Below are 20,458 nucleotides of genomic sequence, written 5' to 3'. Positions count from 1 at the left end.
ACAAATGAAGCTCAATACAATCACCTAAGCATTTTCTCTACCATGTGAAGTTAGTTCTGAGTGTTCCCTTTAGTGTTTGTATATTTACCAAACAATGGCAAAACTGATCATTAAACTTCGCAGAGGACGTTAATATCTCAAAGACAAAGAAAGGGGCAAATTTTGCTCCAACAGGACCTTACTGACCAAGCTTATTAACGACATGAGTAAAAAGCCAAACCTAATCATTTCTGGACTCTGCTCTATGAAGGTCATCTAACCACTCAATTCATAAGCACCCAAAGAGGAGAGAATCATTTTTTTTTTTTTTTTTTTTTTTGGTATGCGGGCCTCTCACTGTTGTGGCCTCTCCCGTTGCGGAGCACAGGCTCCGGACGCGCAGGCTCAGCGGCCATGGCCCAAGGGCCCAGCCGCTCCGCGGCATGTGGGATCATTCCCGGACCGGGGCACGAACCCGTGTCCCCTGCATCGGCAGGCGGACTCTCAACCACTGCGCCACCAGGGAAGCCCGAGAGAATCATTTTTTAAAAAATGATGGGCTAATAAGGACAAGATTAACCAGTTCTTATTTCTACATGACAGAGCAGCCATAATATGTTTTTATAAACAAAGGAAATTTTTCAGTTCTAGGCATCAACCTTCAATGAAAATGTTCTTTTATCAATCCTGCTGTTTCATAATTATTCAAAAGAAAAACTTCCATAGCCCGGCTAGTTCAGAAGAAATAAATAATTTGTCTTTGCAGGAATTGTGATCAATAAAGAAGCAGTGGGAGAAAACAATGTTTCCAATTTATGAAGCATCAAAGGACAAGTACAGTAATCTCAAAAAAAAATGCATTTTCTAAAATAATCATTTATGGGAATTCCCTGGAGATTCAGTGGTTAGGACTCCATGCTTCCACTGCAGGGGGCACAGGTTCGATCCTTGGTCAGGGAACTAAGATCCCACAAGCTGTGCGGCATGGCCAAAAAAAAACTTTTAATAAATAAATAAAAATAAAATAATCATTTATTATTTTATGTGGGGAAAGGAGTATTTTTAAAGGAAAGGAAAACTTTTTTCAAAGTTGATAATGAACAAAATGGGCTTTTTTCATCACCTCAGAGAAACAATTCCTTTCATACTACAAGAGAAAGGTAACAGAGCAGAAAAAAAAAAAAGCTCAATATTCTAAAGTTTATACAAATAAGGTCCATATGTATAACAGGTGTACCCACTGGATCAAGAGACATCGTGACTGGAAAACAAATCCATCTAACTTATAGAAACAGTAGAAATTAACTTAGGGGCAGCAAAATGCCATAAATTTAAATAGTTTTAGACAAGCAAAATCCATTCTTTAACACATCTGATGCCAGCTAATAACTATAAAACCTTAAGTTAATAATCCAATAGCAGCAATAGTAGATAAACTCCAAAATCTCTGTGGATATATAAGTATGGGATAGTTACCATTGTAGAAACTTACCTTTGAGTACTTAAACACCTAAGTTTAAAAAATGGTTTCTGCACCAGCTACCCTCACTGAGCAAGCATTCTTTTGTCATTTATGGCTGTTTGAGATTATGGCAGAAGATCAGCCTGTAGTTCCTCATTGAAGAAACACAGAACTCGATCAGTACTTCAGCAGTTAATCTAGAAAAAAAAAAACAGTTCTTTTAATTTCCCACAACATCTTTAACTGTGAAAAGAGACTAGAATAAGCAGTGAAGTCCATTTAGGAAGGTTCCTATAATGAAAAGCATTCTGCCTAAAAGATCTGTCTGTGACCTAGTTAGAGGCAAAACCTTGCACAAGCTTTCAAATTATGATGGCTAACCTGGGTATGCTAAAGATAAACAAATAAAGGAACTGCATCTTCAGGGACTACACCATTCTAATAATCCATTTTTCCTTAATGGACCCTTCATTTGTACACACACACACATCCCATCCAGTTCTATTCCATCCTCATATACTCAGAACTAAACATGGAAGCATTTTTAGGTCAAAGAGTGGAAGACATGAGTTTAAGCTTGGAACTACACTTATATACTTTACTCTTTTCTCTGTATACAACAAATATTTTGTAAACAAGAACACAGTTGTCTGAGCTTTCTAATTTGGAGAGGCAATAGCACATGATGGAAAAGAACTAGAAAGGCACATATTCAAGTATCACCTTCATCATTCTGTAGGTGTGATCCTCAACAGCTTCCATGTTTCTAAGCCTAGGTTTCCTTATATAAAATAACACCTAAACACATGTTACATTTCACTGAGAAAACACATGCATGCATTAGAAAGAGAATCAGTTTCCTTCTCTTATTTACATAATGTTAAAAGACCAGCAAAACAGGCCGGGAAGAGACAGGAGAGAGGTGAAAACCTGTTCGGCAGTATGTTTAATATTTGGTCTCATCTTCTGTAAGTTCTAATAGTCTATCTAAAATCTAACAAGCTCAGTAAACTGCAAGATTCTGCTCAAGAGGCTTCAGGTAAGCAGAAGAGTATTATCATTCAGTGTGGTTTTCAAAAATGTCTTAATAGTTACATACACCTCTAGGAGGAACATTAAAAACCAAGGGGAAGGAAAACCACATTCCCACAACAAATCTTTAGTAGATGATTACTTCCAAAACATCCTGAAATGCCTGCTAAAACATGTAGTCTATTCATGTGAAAAACAACTTCAAAGTTTATATAAGATCCTTTAGGGAGGTTAACTTCAGGGATAAGACGTTTAATGAACTTACATTAAAAGTCAGGTTGATTACCTCATGACATAAAGGAAAAGGGATCTTCTTGATGTACAATAAATGAAGACTCATTAGAAGACTTTGTCAAAGGCAAGTTCTAGGGACTTCCCTAGTGGCCCAGTAGCTAAGACTCCGTGCTCTCAATGCAGGGGGCCTGGGTTCGATCCTTGGTCAGGGAACTAGATCCCACATGCCGCAACTAAAGATCCCGCATGCCTTCAATGACGATCCCATGTGCTGCAACTAAGACCCCACGCAGCCAAATAAATATATTTTTGTAAATGGCAAGTTCTATATCACAAAAATGGCTACTCAGGTTTAGTGTACTTGTTAGTGAAACCAGAACCAGTTATCTCATCCTGTGTTTTCTACTACTCCCAACCTCTAAGCAAACAATCTGAAAAGCACATCTTTCCTAAGGCAATGCTGGGTAGGAATCCATGAGTTCATCAGTACAAATTCATCCTTACTACTAGAAAAACAAAGGGCATCATCATGATGATGAAAACAGCAGCAGCGAACATTAAATGAGCAATTACTGATACTATGTGCCAGGCATTTCTATGCACTTTACACATATTGATACGGTATTATGACTTATTTTAATGAGACACTGCATAGAGGCTCAACAATTTAACCACAGTTCACCCAGCTAATAACGGTCAGAGGCAGAATCTGAATCCAGGAAGTGTAACTCCTAAAGTCCTTGCTCTTTATTACTATACTATACCATCACTCCGTGTAAATTCTGACAATTTAAAGTACCACAGACTCTCACATTTTATCACTCAAACTGACCAGAGTCTTATATATATTTTAGGAGGCCATTCATTCATAGCTTGCTAAAAGGTACTTTTGTTTTGTTTTGTTTGTTTTGTTGTTGTTGTTGTTGTTTTGCTAAAAAGCACTTTTAAAGCATGCCTATGGTCCGAGCCCTTGCAGCCAACGACTATTCACTTCAGACCTCTATCCAGAGAACACTGCTGAAGGCATTCAGACTACAGTGGCCCAAAATAACATTCCTGCAAAATGCAAAGTTGTTTCTGACATGATTTAGTACTGCTTCCTGTCCCTTTTCAGAGCTTAAATCATGTAAATATTTCCTTTATATGTGTACTAGGTTGAATGAAGTGTCTCCCCAAAACTCATGTCCACCTGTAACATCAAAATGTGACCTTATTTGAAAATAGGAACTTTGCAAATGTAATTAGTTAAGGATATCAAGATGAAATCACCTTGATTTAGGGGAGTCCTTAATCCACACTAGTGTGCTTAGAAGAAGGAGACAGGACACACAGAGGGGAAGAAGGCCATGTGAAGACAAAGGCAGAAATTGAATTATGCTGTCAAAAGACAAGAAATGCCAGAAGCCACCAAAAGATGGAAGAGTCAAGGAAGAATTCTCCCTTCAGAGGGAGCATGACCCTGCCCACACCTTGATTTTAGACTTCTGGCCCCCTGTTCTGTGAGAGAAATTTTTCTACTATTCTAGAGTCACCCCATTTTTAGTAATTTATCATGGAAGCCCTAGAAAACTAATGCAACATCTAAACTACAATATCCCTTTTTTTTTTTTTTTTTTTGTCTGTACGCGGGCCTCTCACTGTTGTGGCCTCTTCCGTTGCGGAGTACAGGCTCCGGACGCACAAGCTCAGCGGCCACGGCTCACGGGCCCAGCCGCTCCGCGGCATGTGGGATCTTCCCGGACCGGGGCACGAACCCGCGTCCCCTGCATCCACAGGCGGACTCCCAACCACTGCGCCACCAGGGAAGCCCAATATCCCATTTTTGAAGAAAAGAAAAATGGAAAAGAAAATAGCAGGAGGTCAGGTACCACAGAAAAATATGCCAAAGAGATCTGATGAAATGTCTGAACAGATACAGTCAATAATATGCAAACAAAGCAGTTAATTAAAGGCCTGACACAAGAGAATACAATGTGCAGACTTTCAAAATAACCAAGGATTTCTGAAAGCATAATTTTATTATAAATCAAAACAGCAAAATCATTTTAAATACAAGTGACGGTTGCCTAGCATGGTGGTACTGACAACAAATAAGAAACCATTTTGAATTTTATATCACATACTTTACCATGAGACAAGAGTGATAAAAAATAATGCAATTAAATACCAATTATCAATAATCTGACTAATGGGAACATTCAGGAAAGTGTACCTTCGTATACTAGCTATCAACCTGAGTTCTGCGAAGGCTCAAAATACTTCTACACTCCATTCATATACATATGGTTACATGTACATATATATCAGGGGTCCCCAACCCTGGTTAGGAACCGGGCCACACAGCAGGAGGTGAGTGGCAGTCGAGCGAGCGAAGCTTCATCTGCCGCTTGCCACTGCTCCCCATCGCTCACATTACCTCCTGAACTATACCCCCATCGCTCACATTACCGCCTGAACCATACCCACTCCCGCACCATGGAAAAATTGTCTTCCACGAAACCGGTCCCTGGTGCCAAAAAGGTTGGGGACCGCTGATATACATGACAGCAACAAACACACCTTTCTTAACAGCAAAGAATCTTTAAGTCTTAAGTATCAGGACTTCCTGGTGGTGCAGTGGTTAAGAATCTGCCTGCCAATGCAGGGGACACAGGTTCGAGCCCTAATTCCAGAAGATCCAACGTGCCGCGGAGCAACAAAGCCCGTGCGCCACAACTACTGAGCCTGCACTCTAGAGCCCGTGAGCCACAACTACTGAGCCCAGGCACCATAACTACTGAAGCCCTTGAACTCTAGGGCCCGTGCTCCGCAACGAGAAGCCACAGCAATGAGAAGCCCGCACACCGCAACGAAGAGTAGCCCCCACTCACTGCAACTAGAGAAAGCCCACATGCAGCAACGAAGACCCAACACAGCCAAAAACAAATGAATAAAATAAATTTTAAAATGTGTTTAAAAAGAAAAGTCTTAAGTATCTAATAAAATTAGTAGTGACAGTTTTTTTTAAAGGATATAACACCAACATCAAAACCACGGATAACAGTAGATAGCATTAACTGAGCTATTACTGAGCCAGGAACTACCTTAAGGGCTTTAAATATATTAATTCATTTAATCCTTACAACAATCCTATGGAAGTACATACTTTCATTATATTCATTTCACTGATGAGAAAATTTAAAAGCACTGAGAACTTTTGGGGGTGATGGAAATATTCTATGTCATGATTGTGGTAGTGGTGGTTACATGCTTAATACACTTGTCAAAACTTATTAAACTAAACATTTTAAATTGGTGAATGTGATTGTATATAAATTACACTTCAATAAAGCAGAAAAAATTAAAAAGAGAAAACTCACATGAATAAAGGCATAGCATCATTTTAATAGATTAACTATTGAATATTAAACTATTTTTATTATAAAATATATTTTAAAATATGCTTTTCCAACCACAAAAGGAAAATAAAATATTTCTTTTTTTTTAAATGTATTTGTTGTGGTTTTTTTAAACTATTTATTTATTTATTTATAGTTGCAGTACGCGGGATTTGTTTGCTGCACACGGGATCCTTTAGTTGCAGCATGCAGGATCTTTAGTTGCGGCACATGAGATCTAGTTTCCTGATCCGGGATCAAACCCGGGCACCCTGCATTGGGAGGCGGAGTCTTAGCCACTGGACCACCAGGGAAGTCCCCAAAAATATAATATTTTTTTTAACCACATTTCAAGAACCAATCCTGTTTGGCCCTTCTATGCTATCTAGCACATCCAGAAATTACTACAATTTCTATACAGCATAACTTAAAAAAAAAAAAAAAGAATAAAACACTGAAGACTTTATAAATTTTAACACTAGCTGAAAGTCTTCTCAGAGCAAATAATTTTACAAAACAGTATAATGGTAATAAGAGTAGATCTGGGGCTTCCCTGGTGGCGCAATGGTTGAGAGTCCGCCTGCCGATGCAGGAGACACGGGTTCGTGCCCCGGTCCGGGAGGATCCCACATGCCGCGGAGCGGCTGGGCCCGTGAGCCATGGCCGCTGGGCCTGTGCGTCCGGAGCCTGTGCTCTGCAATGAGAGAGGCCACAACAGTGAGAGGCCCACGTAAAGCAAAAAAAAAAAAAAAAAAAAAAAAAAAAGAGTAGATCTGCACTATACTAGTAAACTTTGATCATTTTACAAATAAAATAACCTGTGGTAAGAGGGGTACCTGCAAAAATAAATTATCACTTTCATGTAAAATTGTTCTACCTTCAAACTGAATAGAAAGAAAAGTCACTTTTGCCCAAAATGCTTTTGACAAAATAGGGATACAATTCACACAGAAAAGTTTAAAAGAGCTACCTCAATCATCTTCAATGATTGCTAAAACAGGACTTCCCTGGTAGTCCAGTAGCTAAGACTCCACACTCCCAATGCTGGGGGCCTGGGTTTGATCCCCGGTCAGAGAACTAGATCCCACATGCTGCAACTAATGGAGTTCACATGCCACGACTAAGAGTTCGCATGCCGCAACTAAGACCCAGCGCAGCCAAATAAATAAATACTTTTTAAAAAATTGCTAAAACAAAACAAAAACAAAAAAAGCGCTATCACTAGTATAAAAAGAGGGAAAAGCCAAGAGGGAGCTGAGTCTCAATAAAGATGGTAAACTTTGGGAACAGAGATAATGTACCCCTGCTCCATACATTCATCTTTTCATTAATAAGCTCTAAGCAATTTATCAAACAAAGGAAAAGGCACTTGTTTCATTCTGACTGAACAAGGATGGTACTACAAAATTTGCCAGTATGCTAAATCTGTGGTTCCCTCCTGGCCTGAGAAACTGACAAGGCGTCAATCTGTCTGAATCCTTAACAGTACCAAGCAAACAGAAAAGTTAAACAAACATCTCAACAGCATATAAACTTATCTGTCAAATGTCCATAGATGCTACTATGATCAGGAAAATACCAAGTCATTTACATCTACTATTAAATTCATTTGAAAAAGAATAGATACATGTATATGTATAAGTGAATCACTCTGCTGTACACCTGAAACTAACACAACAGTGTTAATCAACTATACTGCAACATAAAATTAAAAGTTAAAAAATAAATTCGTATTGACTTTGGCCTTAAGTAATTTATCAAAGTATATATAACTAAAAGAGAATTCAGGACTAGAAAGTTTGCTTGCTTGCTTATTTATTTATATATGTATGTATGTATGTATTTATGGCTGCGTTGATATTTATTTATGTATGTATGTATTTATGGCTACGTTGGTATGTATGTATGTACGTATGTGTGTATGTATTTATGGCTGCGTTTGGTCTTCATTGCTGTGCATGGGCCCTCTCTAGTTGCAGCGAGCGAGGGCCACTCTTCGTTGCAGTGCGCGGGCTTCTCCTTGTGGTGGTTTCTCTTGCTATGGAGCACAGGCTCTAGGGCACGCAGGCTTCAGTAGTTGTGGCATGCGGGCTCATCAGTTGTGGCCCGCGGGCTCACCAGTTGTGGCCCGCGGGCTCTAGAGTGCAGGCTCAGTAGTTGCAGCGCACGGGCTTAACTGCTCCACGGCATGTGGGATCCTCCCAGTCCAGGGCTCGAACCTGTATCCCCTGCACTGGCAGGTGGATTCTTAACCACTGCGCCACCAGGGAGGTCCCAGGACTAGAAAGTTTTTAAAGCGAGCTCTAATACTCAAAAGTTGAGGAATTTCTTTGCCTTAAAAAACAAAAAAAAGATTATAAAGTATTTATCACAACAATTATTACCCCTGTGCCTGAGGATTTGTTCATCTGTGCGCACTTTAACATACTTCTTGAGGGACAAATCCTCCTCCATGGTGATTCCACAAAACTACAATGAGCAATGAATCAAGTATATTTTGTATAACTACACTCCCCAAATCATGGTACTAGATACAGCACATATATTTTGCAGATTGCAACTCACTAAACAAAACATTTCACCTTGAGACAGCTCACTTATCCCTCTTTTATGCCAAGTATTCAGGCAAGGGTTTCATGGCCACAGTCAATTATTTTATAAACTCCCATGATTTCAAGCTTTCAAAGCAAAACAGAAGTAATAAAGCCAAAGAGAGATAAAATCCCCTGTAACTAAGTCCCTTCATCTATTCTCCTCACTGATATCCTCATCAAATCTAACCTGAATTCCCCTGCACAAAATTCCTCAACTGTTTTCCAATGCCTAGAGCCCTGGGCTCTAAATTTTTTGAACAGGAAAAAGATTATGCGCATACCTGTCATGTATGTATGTGTATATCTAAAGCAGAATAGCGAATACCCTAGTATATTATGCACATAATAAACATACACAAAAATAACATTTTAACAAATCCCTGGCAGTGATTAGGGCTCCACTGCAAGGGGCACGGGTTGGATCCCTGGTTGGAGAACTAAGATCCCACATGCCTCATGGCGTGGCAAAAGAAAAAAAAATTGAACATTAAAAATAAACAGAAACAGGGCTTCCCTGGTGGCACACGGTTAAGAATCCGCCTGCCAATGCAAGTGACACAGGTTCGAGCCCTGGTCCGGGAAGATCTCACATGCCACGAAGCAACTAAGCCCATGCGCCACAACTACTGAGCCTGTGCTCTAGAGCCCGTAAGCCACAACTACTGAAGCCCACACGCCTAGAGCCCGTGCTCCGCAACGAGAAGCCACTGCAATGAGAAGCCCGCACAGTGCAACGAAGAGTAGCCCCCACTCGCCAGAACTAGAGAAAGTCCACGTGCAGCAACAAAGACCCAACTCAGCCAAAAATATATAAATAAATAAATTTATTTTAAAAATAAATAAAATAAAAAATAAGTAGAAACATAAATTTTATTCCTCCACCTACACACACATTTTTATAGGTCATCCTGCCCATTCAAAGTGCCAGCACCTCACTTTTGAGACCAGTGACCTACAACACTGGTTTCCTAACTTCATCTGGGGATGGGGAAAGTTTTGTTCAATATACAGATATTCAATGTACAGCCACAACCCCAATCTGGCATCCATGAGAGCCTGGCCTGGGCTCTCTGTATGTTTAATAAGCTCTTTGGGTGATTACAATACATACAAAGTTTTAAGAACCTCTGACGTACACAGTAAACTGCAAACTCTATTACGTGGTGTACAAGTACTTCACCTACCAGTAAAATCTTCTTCCCTGCCACTCCTGCACCTCACTCTACTCTCCAACAATACTTAACTACTTGAAATTCACAATCCACATCTCCCAAGCTGTGCACATTGTTTTCTGTCTTGGAGTCCTAACTCAACACCATGTCCAATTCCATCTTGTTCACCAAACTTCCATCCACCATCAAGTCTCAACTCCAGCTTCCTCTGTCAAACCTTCCCTGACTTCCTGAAGCAGACAGTTCTCCTTCCTTTTGCTCCTAAGTTATCTCTTACCTTTTTAGCAAACATCCCATAGAATCTAAAAATATGTCTTTTTCAAAAGAGAGGATCCTTGTAGGTAGGAACCCTGTCATTTCATCTTTGTAACACCTCTGTATCATCTTTGTATTGCCTCATACAATCCGTAACACATAATTTAATGTTTAAAATGTATGTTGAGGGACTTCCCTGGTGGCACAGTGGTTAAGACACTGTGCTCCCAATGCAGGCGATCTGGGTTAGATCCCACATGCATGCCGCAACTAAGGAGCCCAGCTGTCGCAACTAAGACCCGACGCAACAAAATAAATAAATAAAATAAAATATATGTTGATTAAAGACATAAATAAGAGCAAATAATACTGACTATTCAAATTTAAGAAGATTAACAAGAGAAGAACACATCCTTAAGTGATTAAAAACTAAATAAATACACTTCTATATATACATGGTACATATATACACTACCAAATGTAAAATAGCTAGCTAATGGGAAGCAGCCGCATAGCACAGGGAGATCAGCTCCGTGCTTTGTGACCACCTAGAGGGGTGGGATAGGGAGTGGGAGGGAGATGCAAGAGGGAGGGGATATGGGGATATATGTATATGTATAGCAGATTCACTTTGTTACACAGCAGAAACTAACACAACATTGTAAAACAATTATACTCCAATAAAGATGTTTAAAAAAAACAAAAAACATCAAAAGTGGCTGTCATATCTACTCCCAGCAATAACCAAAGATAATCAAATCAAGAAAGGAAAGCACTTTATAACAACTTTATTTATTTATTTTTGGCTGCATTGGGTCTTCGTTGCTGCACGCATGCTTTCTCTGGTTGCTTCAAGCTGGGGCTACTCTTCATTGCAGTGCAAGGGCTTCTCATTGAAGTGGCTTCTCTTGTTGCGGAGCACAGTCTCTAGGCGCGCGGGCTTCAGTAGTTGTGTCTCGCGGGCTCTAGGGCACAGGCTCAGTAGTTGTGGCGCACAGGCTTAGTTGCTCTGCGGCTTGTGGGATCTTCCCGGACCAGAGCTCGAACCCATGTCCCCTGCATTAGCAGGCGGCAGATTCTTAACCACTGCGCCACCAGGGAAGCCCCTATAACAACTTTAAATGGAGTATAATCTATAAAAATATTGAAACACTATATTGTACATCTGGAATGTATAATAATAATAATATTGTAAATAATATTAAAAACAAATCATATTGTAAATCAACTATAATTTTTTAAAAAGTATGGAAAGGAACTATGATTTATGGAATACCTGTAAGTACTTCACAAGTTATTTCTCATACCTACAAGAATGCTATGAGGCAGGCACTATTCGCGTTTTACATGTACTGTGAGCCTCAAGTCACTGAGCTAAACTTCAATATTTGTAAATGGTGATGCTAGAATGTGCTGCTGGATCTAACTGCAAATCTTTCTAATGACAGTAACTTAAGTCTTAAGAAACCAGAACAATAAAAAGCAGTATTACAAAGGCAAAAAGAACTCCTCTCACATTTACTTGTAAATCAGCCACAATTCTGATTCAAATAGCCAAGGAGGGCTTCCCTGGTGGCGCAGTGGTTGAGAGTCCACCTGCCGATGTAGGGGACACGGGTTCGTGCCCCAGTCCGGGAAGATCCCACATGCCACGGAGGGGCTAGGCCCATGAGCCATGGCCGCTGAGCCTGCGCGTCTGGAGCCTGTGCTCCGCAACGGAAGAGGCCACAACAGTGAGAGGCCCGCATACTGCAAAAAAAAAAAAAAAAAAGCCAAGGAAACCATAACGTACCTAAAGTTAGTCTCCAAGGTAGATAAACTTCCCCAAAGGATGAAGGATGACCTTTTGAGATATTTATCGGTCAGATGTAGAGTTTTAGAAGGTTCACATATCAGTGCATGAAAAACAGGTAAGTGGTAGAGGGATGTTTAATCTTACTCATGAAAGTATGAGAAAAGGTGACACTTTAAATGCTGTCTCCGGATGAAAGGGTAAGCTTGTAATGTGCTGGAGCAAGCTGGCTCCCAAAAGGTTCCTTTACCCCACATTCACTCCAAGGTCACTGGTCACTACTCTAGCACGATCTTCTATTAAGTCAAAGTGAGCTATGTGTTAAATTAGCTCTTCCCACTAAGTACCAACACAATGACTGCCCCCCCCCAAAAAAAACCAGCTCCACAATTTAGAGGGCAACACAAAATACCTGAGAAAGCATATATACGTAAAGAGAACACATATTCCAGTCAATTATATGCATGCATATAATCTCAATTTTGTGTATATTTTAGTGTATATTTAGTTGACTCTTTAAGACTCCTCTATTCTGGTAACTTTTCACCTTTCATGTTTCTCCATTGAAAACGTGCTCACCGAGGGTCTACTAATGAGTACAGTCTTAAGAAGACTAGCATATCATTCCTTATTGTTCTTTAATACAAAACTACAATACACTTTTTTTTTCTTTTTTCTTTTTACCATTGGAGGTAATTCCACAACTTGTTCTAGTCAAATGGGTCCCTTGAGAGAACAACATTCTCTTTTTGCACTGACTGTGTAAAAACTGCGCTGGGGGGAGAAAAAAGGAACCTGGGAAATGAACAAAAAAGCACTAACTATACTTATTTTTTGTATCTGTCTTTTTCACTTGATTATAAACTTTGAGAGCAAAAAATATGATTTCATCTTTATTTCCTGGGTTGAGAACACTACACAACAGCAGAACTCCAGTATCTGAAATGATGCTATCATTTCTGGTATACTTTCCAGTTCACTATCCAACTGAATCCTCACAACCATCCCCTGTGAGATAAGCATGGCAGATTATCACTTTTTCTCAGAAAAGAAACAAAAAAAATCTCAGAGAGCTGAAGAAACTGGTTTAAAGTCACTTAACTAGTGAGTAGGTCACTAAACTAGTGAGTAGAACTCTAAGTCTGCTGCCCTTTAGGCTGACGCTCTTTCAGGCAACAATGACTACAACCAAAACTGAAAATATTGTTTGAAATTTCACTGAAATGTATGAAACGATACTTCGTAAAGGTGATTCATAAAACACTTAAATATTCTGTACTTGCTAATCAAAAATCATTATTCAAACACTAGAATACTCCTTAACATAAAAAATATATATCTTTTGAAATCATTAGTTTCAAAAGTGATTCTATAATGAACCATTATATGGTCTGCTTTTCCTATAAAAATTCTCTCACCTTATCTGATCCTAAATTTGAGCTCTTTCACCTTTCCAAATTTTTAATCCACTATGACTGGTGTCCAAAAAGAACCTCCTCCCACCCTTCCCCCTAAGTATTAAGCACCTACTATGTCAATCAACAAGTGTTTTTCAGTTTTATTTTTACTTTTACTTTTCAATTACATGGAACAGCAGCTTGATACATAAAAGCAAAAATACATATTTTAAGAATAAGTAAATAACTCAAGTTTTTCTATTCCAGAAAAGGGCAATAGAAACCAGACAGACATCACTCTGAAAAGTGTTTAAAACCAAAAATATAAGAATTATTATACATCATATACAAAAGAAAAAGAAAATATACACTAAAACTAGGTAAAAACCTGTCTGAAAAGATTCAGGGTATTTCCTTCTCTAGTAGAAATCCAATAAATTTCATTAAATTATCTTGTCAAGCCACTGCATCTTCCTCAACCTAAGACTTTTATACATGCTGGTTCATTTGCCTCAAACACTCTCCCCCTCACTTCCTCCTACTCATCTTCCGCTCTTACTTAAGTCCCATTCTTGGAGGGGCCTTCTCCAACCCATCCAACCTAATGATATCCCCTGTCAATTTTTCTTAGGACATGTTATTCCTTGGCTCCAAAACATTCATCACAAGTTTAATTATATAGTCCTTTCTGTGTTTGTTTAAAGTTTCTTTCTCCCAACAGAGTATAAGTTCCTTAAAGTCCACTGGTGGGTTTTGTTTTTTTTTAAAGCAGCTTTATTAAGGTATAATTTACATATCATAAAATTCACTCTTTTCAAGTGTATAATTTAATGTCTAGTAAATTTACAGTTATGCAACCATCACCAAGTAACTGCTTGGGTTTTGCTCCTTCATGTATCTCTGACATTTAGAAGGAGAAAAATATCCAGTGAATGAATAAATAAATCTGATAATGAGTTACTCTTAATGCCATTACCATTAATATCTCATGTGAGTATGATTTGGTGCATTAAACCTGCCTTTATTACATTCCATTCCAAAAATCCTTCATTATTTCCATGTCCAATCAAACTGGCTCTTCTATAAGGCCCCAAAGTGAACCTCCTCACATATTGGCCTTCTGCGCCACTTGGGGAACACTGATTCAGGTCAAGTTCATGTGTACATACTACACTTCCTTTTTCTCCATCCAGTAATCCCCTCCTCTGCTCCTAGCCATGTTAACAAAATACTTTATAAACAAAGGAAAGTTCAGGAGCATTAATCTTACTCATTGGTGAGGATAGGATCTTCATTTAATGCGTGCCCCTTTGTAATGCTGAGGTTATGGAAATAAGTTCTCAGTATTGATATATACCTAATTGAGAGCTTAATACAGTGTGACTTACTAAATAATTGGAAACCTTTTTCAGATGTAATATCTCTGTTGTTTACCTATGTGTAAAACAGAAATTTTCAATTTCTATTTATTTATTTATTTGTTTGTTTATTTATTTTAATTTTTTTAGCCGCACTGAGTGGCATGCGGGTAGTTCCCAACCAGGGATCGAACCCATACCCCCTGTAATGGAAGTGCGGAGTCCTAACCACTGAACTGCCAGGGAATTTACCCCAATTTCTATTTTTTAAATTTCAGTATTGCATTCATTTTAAGAACCAATAAGGTTTTCAGATAAAAGATTTAATGCACGTACAAAATAACTTTTTAAAGTAACTTTTTTTGGAAAGTAATTCAACAACAAAGAAACAAAAACCAATTTAAAAACTGAGCAAAGGGCTTAAACAGACATTTCTCCAAAGAAGATACACAAATGAAAGATGTGCAGCATCACTCTTAGGGACATGCAAATCAAAACCACAATGAGATATCTGTTCACCCCCATTAGGATGCCTATTATCAAACAAACGAACAAACAAAGGGAAGTAACAATTGTTGGGGAGATGTAGAGAAACTGGAACCCTTGTGCATTGCTAATGGAAATGTAAAATGGTGCAGCAGACCTGGAAAACAGTTTAGATGTTCCTCGAAAAGTAAAACACAGAATTACCGGCAATTCCACTCCTAGGTATGTACCCAAAAGAATCGAAAGCAAGGACTCAAACAGATACCTGTACACCAAAGTTCATAGCAGCATTATTCACAAAAGCCAAAATGTGGAAACATCCAAATATCCATCAAGAGATGAACGGATAAACTAAATGTTGTATATACACACAATGGAATACATTACTCAATCTTAAAAAGGAAGGAAATTCTGATACACGCTACAATATGAATGAACCCTGAAAATGAACTAAATGAAATATGACAAACACAAAAGGACAAATGCTATATGATTCCACCTATATGAGGTACTTAGAATAGGCAAATTATAGAAACAGAAAGTAGAACAGAGGTTACCACGTGCTAGGAGGAAGAGGGAATGGGGAATTGCTGTCTATGAGTTTGTTTGGGATGATGAAAAAGTTCTGGAAATGGACAGCAGCAACAGTTGCACAACACGGTGAATGTACTTAATGCCACTGAACTGTACACTTAAAAATGGTTAAAATTGTAAATTTTATGTTATGTATATTTATCACAATTTTTTTCAAAGTATAGCTACAATTTATCCTATTATGTTTCCCAATACTAAAGTCAGGGTACAACAAAGAGGAGCCATGCACAGACTGAGGTTATTCAGAAATGATAATAACAGTAGCTGTCATTTTATTGATGGGGGAAAAACTGACAAGTCACAATATATCCATTTCAGTCATTTTCTCTGTCCTAAAACAATGGCATTCTAATAAAAACACACTTCATACTAATACAAGATATAAAAAAGAGGGGAAATTGCATGCAGTGGGGGAGGAGATATGTAGTAACTCTGTACTTCCTGATGTTTTTGTGAACCTAAAACTTCTCTAAAAATTGCCTAGGGCTTCCTTGGTAGTGCAGTGGTTGAGAGTCCGCCTGCCGATGCGGGGGACACGGGTTCGTGCCCCGGTCCGGGAAGATCCCACATGCCGCGGAGCGGCTAGGCCTGTGAGCCATGGCCTCTGAGCCTGCGCGTCCGGAGCCTGTGCTCCGCAACGGGAGAGGCCACAACAGTGAGAGGCCCGCGAATGGCAAAAAATAAAAATAAGTTGCCTATTAATTTTTTAAATAAATACAAATTTTAAAGATAGAGAAAATAACAGAATTCTATACACTCATATTAATAAATAAAACACTACATATACAGTTAAAAACACACACACAATGTAACATTTACTTCACCTAAGGAAGAATTTTGTAACACTGATAAGCCTTTCTACATCTTTCCAAGCATTTAAGATGTGTTCCAGATCCCTAACTGGTAACACAATTAAATTATTTAAAATACTGCCCAAATTTTAAAAGCAGCAGAGATTAAGAAAGTAAGAAGGAGCTCCCGATAGATATACAAATAATAACCAGTTCATTCAATTCCATTCAGCTAGTACGCACTTACTAAATGCAGTACCTGAGAGACACCCAGGCCAACAAGTATTGCATGCAAGGTTACAAAAAGGAAAGTTGAAGACACAGCCTCACATTAACCCAGAAAGTCAATAATTCAAAACCATCCTTTAATGTCCACTTTTAAAAGTAAGTGCATCTCAGCTACTTAATGTTCATAATCTGCATTACTGTGGTTCCGGTTGCCATTTTTAGATTATCATCAACTTGAAAATAAGGTAAGTGCCCAATCTTAGGTACTTTTTTCATTGATTAGACGGCATAATGGGGAGCCGAACGAAATGCCTTTCTAAAAGTCAGTTTGATTTTTAATTGATTTTTTAATTGAAGTTTACCAATTTCCCACTGGGCAAGTGTGCCAACTGATTCAATTTCCTAATACCTTATCTCGGAAACCAGGCGCCTCATCTGAAACAGCGCTGTACCCTCTCTAGCCTGGCCTATGCAGAATGCATTCTAGACAAGTCCCCAGTGCACCAACAGCCCAATTTTGGCTATATTCTCTGAACGATCTAAGGAAGTCAGCAACCACTCATCTCACGTGATCTTAAAAAGGGGCGCAGTTGAGCCCAGATTAAACCACACTTTTTTTTTTCTGCATCAACTTCACTGCCCAGCTTTAAGGAAAAGGGCAGGGAGGCGGCGCAGGTCCGGTGTGCAGGGGAGGCTAGCAAACAAGGGTGGGGAGCTGTGCTTTCTACTTTGCGGGAGCTAGGTGAGAAGGCACACCCGCTCACGCGCACTGCAGCGGCTGAAAAATCGAAGACTGCCACACCCCCTGGCTGCCAGGGGCACATCTTCACCTTCTCTTGCTCTAGGAGAAAGGGGGCCCTCTCTATGGAATGCCGCACCTGCAACGGCACTGCCCGGGATCCCCCGCACGCCGAGGTGCAAAGCCCTTGAAGCCGGCGCGGGTGGGACATGGAGTGGGGGGAGGCAGAAGGGGGAGGGCCGCGGCTACAGGGACCAGCGCATGCGCAGTACCCGCCCGTTCACCTACCGTTGGAACCTCGACGCCCAGTTCCCCGGCCGCGGCCGCTTCTCCAGAACCCGCGGCAACTGAAAGAGGGCGAGAACTGAGGCCCCAAGTGGCTCCGCGGCCAGCGAGCTTCTTCTTGTGGCCGCCACTGGCGGGAGGCTGAAGCGACGACTGTGGCGCAGGGCCAGCCCGTTAGGCGACCCCCGGATGCCCCCGGCGGTGGCGGCGGCAGAGACGCGGAGGATGGGGCGGGAGCGGAGACGGAGGCTGTAGCTGAGGCGCAGAGCCTCCTTAACGGCGAGCGAGAGGAGAGCGGAGGGCGGAGGGCGGAGGGCGGAGGGCTGGCAGGGGCTGGGCCGGACGTGACGTACGTGGGAGGGGCGGGGCGGGCCCGCGGGCGGGGACGGGGCGAGCGCGTAGCTAGGGCGGTCCTCTCCCAAAGCCCCGCGGCCGCAGCCCTGGAGTCCGTCGACTTTAGAGACGCCGGGCTTCTCCCACCCCAAATTTGGTTCCCTGAGTTAGGATGTGAGAAGCAGGGCGCGGGCCTGAGGGAGATGTCTGGGGGTCCTCAGTCTGGGGATGTTGAAAAGAAGATAGAGGAAAGTGGGGAGAGGACGTAGGTGTCATGAAGGTCAAATCCGGCAGCCCGAGGTCACTCCTGGTCTCTGCGGAGGGAGCATGACCACCTGCAGGACGCCAGAAAAACCCGGGTGCCGTTATCTAGGTGAGGAGCCCGAGATCTTAACAGAAACCTCCGGGCAGACTGAAGCGGTGAGTCACGTTCCCATTCTCAGCGACGGATGTTAGATGGGGGACTCTGTCCGCCCCCACCCTTCCACTTCACCTAAGGACAAGACCTAGACTCTAGAGAGAACATAGATGCCTCTGGTGCCGAAAGCATCTGGGAAAATGTAAGTCAACGGGCTATATGCTTACAGAGAGCTTCCTATACAAAACCAGAATTTCAGAGGCAGAGCTGAAAGGCAGAAAGAATGAGGAGCTCTCTGAGCCTGGGGTGTCTGTACTTGCTTGCATAGCCACCCAGACCGACCGTGCAGCTCCCACACGTTCACAAAGGTATGAATATTCATACAATCTCGTTTTTTTGCTTTAGTTTGTTAAGGGCTTTGAGATCTTCCATTGAGTAAAACGCAGTGTTCTGCCTTTAGACTTTGATGGAGGGTAGATAGATCCACACCTGCACAAAGAACTCTGGGTGTCTGTAAAAATATAAACTACCACAGTTCAGTTGTCCCCTACCTGCCTGAGCTGGAAGTCAGAAACCCGGAAAATGTAAGACAAGAACCCTTATAGAACTTGGGACAAAATTTACCCCCCCCCCAAAAAAAAGAAAGGAAGAAAAGAAAAGGTCACCTTATGAGATGATCTGTAAATGTGTTACAGAGGTCAGGGTGGCTCCCAAATTTCATCAGAGAGAGTAAAATAAATCATCTGTAACTTAAGTATCACATGCCCAGTTGATGCTGTCATAAGAGACGGATGGGGTCCATTAAGAGTCTAGAACCAGCAGAATCTGAATAAGAATGTACTGTGGGCTCGCATTCTGTCTAGGAGAGGGGCTACTGATTCTAATGACCAGGACCAATACCCATCCATTATCAGAACAGTTTAAAAAAACTTAGTTCAGATTCAGTCCCTCACTCAACAAATACTTATTGAACGCTTACCACGTTCTAGTCTCTTAGGACATATCAGCAAATAAGATCCCTGTCAGTGAGTTTATATCCTAGTAAACTTAAGTTCTAGATATCATTTAAGAACATACAAAGACCCATGCTCTGATTCCACACTTATCAGGTAGTCTTCCCATCGCTCAAGGGCTCTCAATTAAATCAACACACGCAGTAAGAAGCAATTGTCCAAAGCACATGACTGGTACCAGTTATACTAGCAATACAGTTTTTCTCAGTAAATTCACTTCATGGTTCATAAATCAGCTTCTGTTCATTGGGTTGAATTATAAAGTTGTTTTACCCAAATTAAATTCTCAGAGCCTGATTAAGCCTGAATAAAGTGAAATGTAAGTGTCTGAATCTGCCAAACTGAGGACCAGACAGACTGTGGTTTCAAAGCAGCCCAATCAAGACGCAACCTATGCATTTAGCCTTGCACCTCTCTTTAAACGTCTTAAATGGAAGCTTTACCTGTGATTCCATGCTTGAAGAACAGGGGCAACATGTCACTTCTAAAGCTTAATCATAAGCGAGTAAAAATATCATGAGAGGAAATCATCAGAGTAAAAACCCTTCTGAACCTGCCCTGCCTATGCAACACAGGCTCTTGCTGACATAACTGACAGTAATAGTTACATTACTCTGAGTATGAAACCCAAGACTGTAAGCACCCAGATGACAGAGACTCCCTTGCATTTATGTGCCCTACTCCCAAAGTATGGGCTCTCAACAAATGAATGGATTCAAATAACATTTTCCCCTGTAAAACTCAAAAACATATCCTTGGAAGATATCTTTTCCAGATCCTGCTTTATAATATGTAACCAGTATGTTCAACATACAGGATTCAGGGGTATAATTTTAAAAACAAAACAAAAAACCTTTATTTTTTAATTTCCTCATCCCTTTAAACCTATACAGTGGAGCCAATGTGTCATGTACCTGACTCAGATAGATTCCATGAATTCTGTGGTCTCTATTAGGAATAGAAAGTCCTATGGTTGTTG

At 40.6% G+C, this 20,458-nt stretch overlaps 1 protein-coding gene across 9 annotated transcripts in view; it reads right to left on the bottom strand.

The window, feature by feature from the left end:
- FAM13B (family with sequence similarity 13 member B) overlaps window positions 1-18,083 on the bottom strand; it is a 90,012-nt gene extending 71,929 nt beyond the window's left edge. For all 9 annotated transcript variants that reach the window (XM_032626857.1, XM_032626859.1, XM_032626860.1 and 6 more), the window contains exons 1-2: window positions 17,779-18,083; window positions 1,472-1,638 (exon numbers count right to left, since the gene is read on the bottom strand). The gene's annotated coding sequence lies outside the window, so the exon portion shown is untranslated. The remainder of the gene's footprint in view (window positions 1-1,471; window positions 1,639-17,778) is intronic.
- Window positions 18,084-20,458: the final 2,375 nt, after the last annotated feature.

This window comes from Phocoena sinus, chromosome 3 (genome assembly GCF_008692025.1).
Source record: "Phocoena sinus isolate mPhoSin1 chromosome 3, mPhoSin1.pri, whole genome shotgun sequence".
NCBI classification, from domain to species: Eukaryota; Metazoa; Chordata; class Mammalia; order Artiodactyla; family Phocoenidae; genus Phocoena; species Phocoena sinus.
The sequence above is the reverse complement of the archived record's forward strand: the minus strand, read 5'-3'. Positions and strand labels throughout refer to the sequence as shown.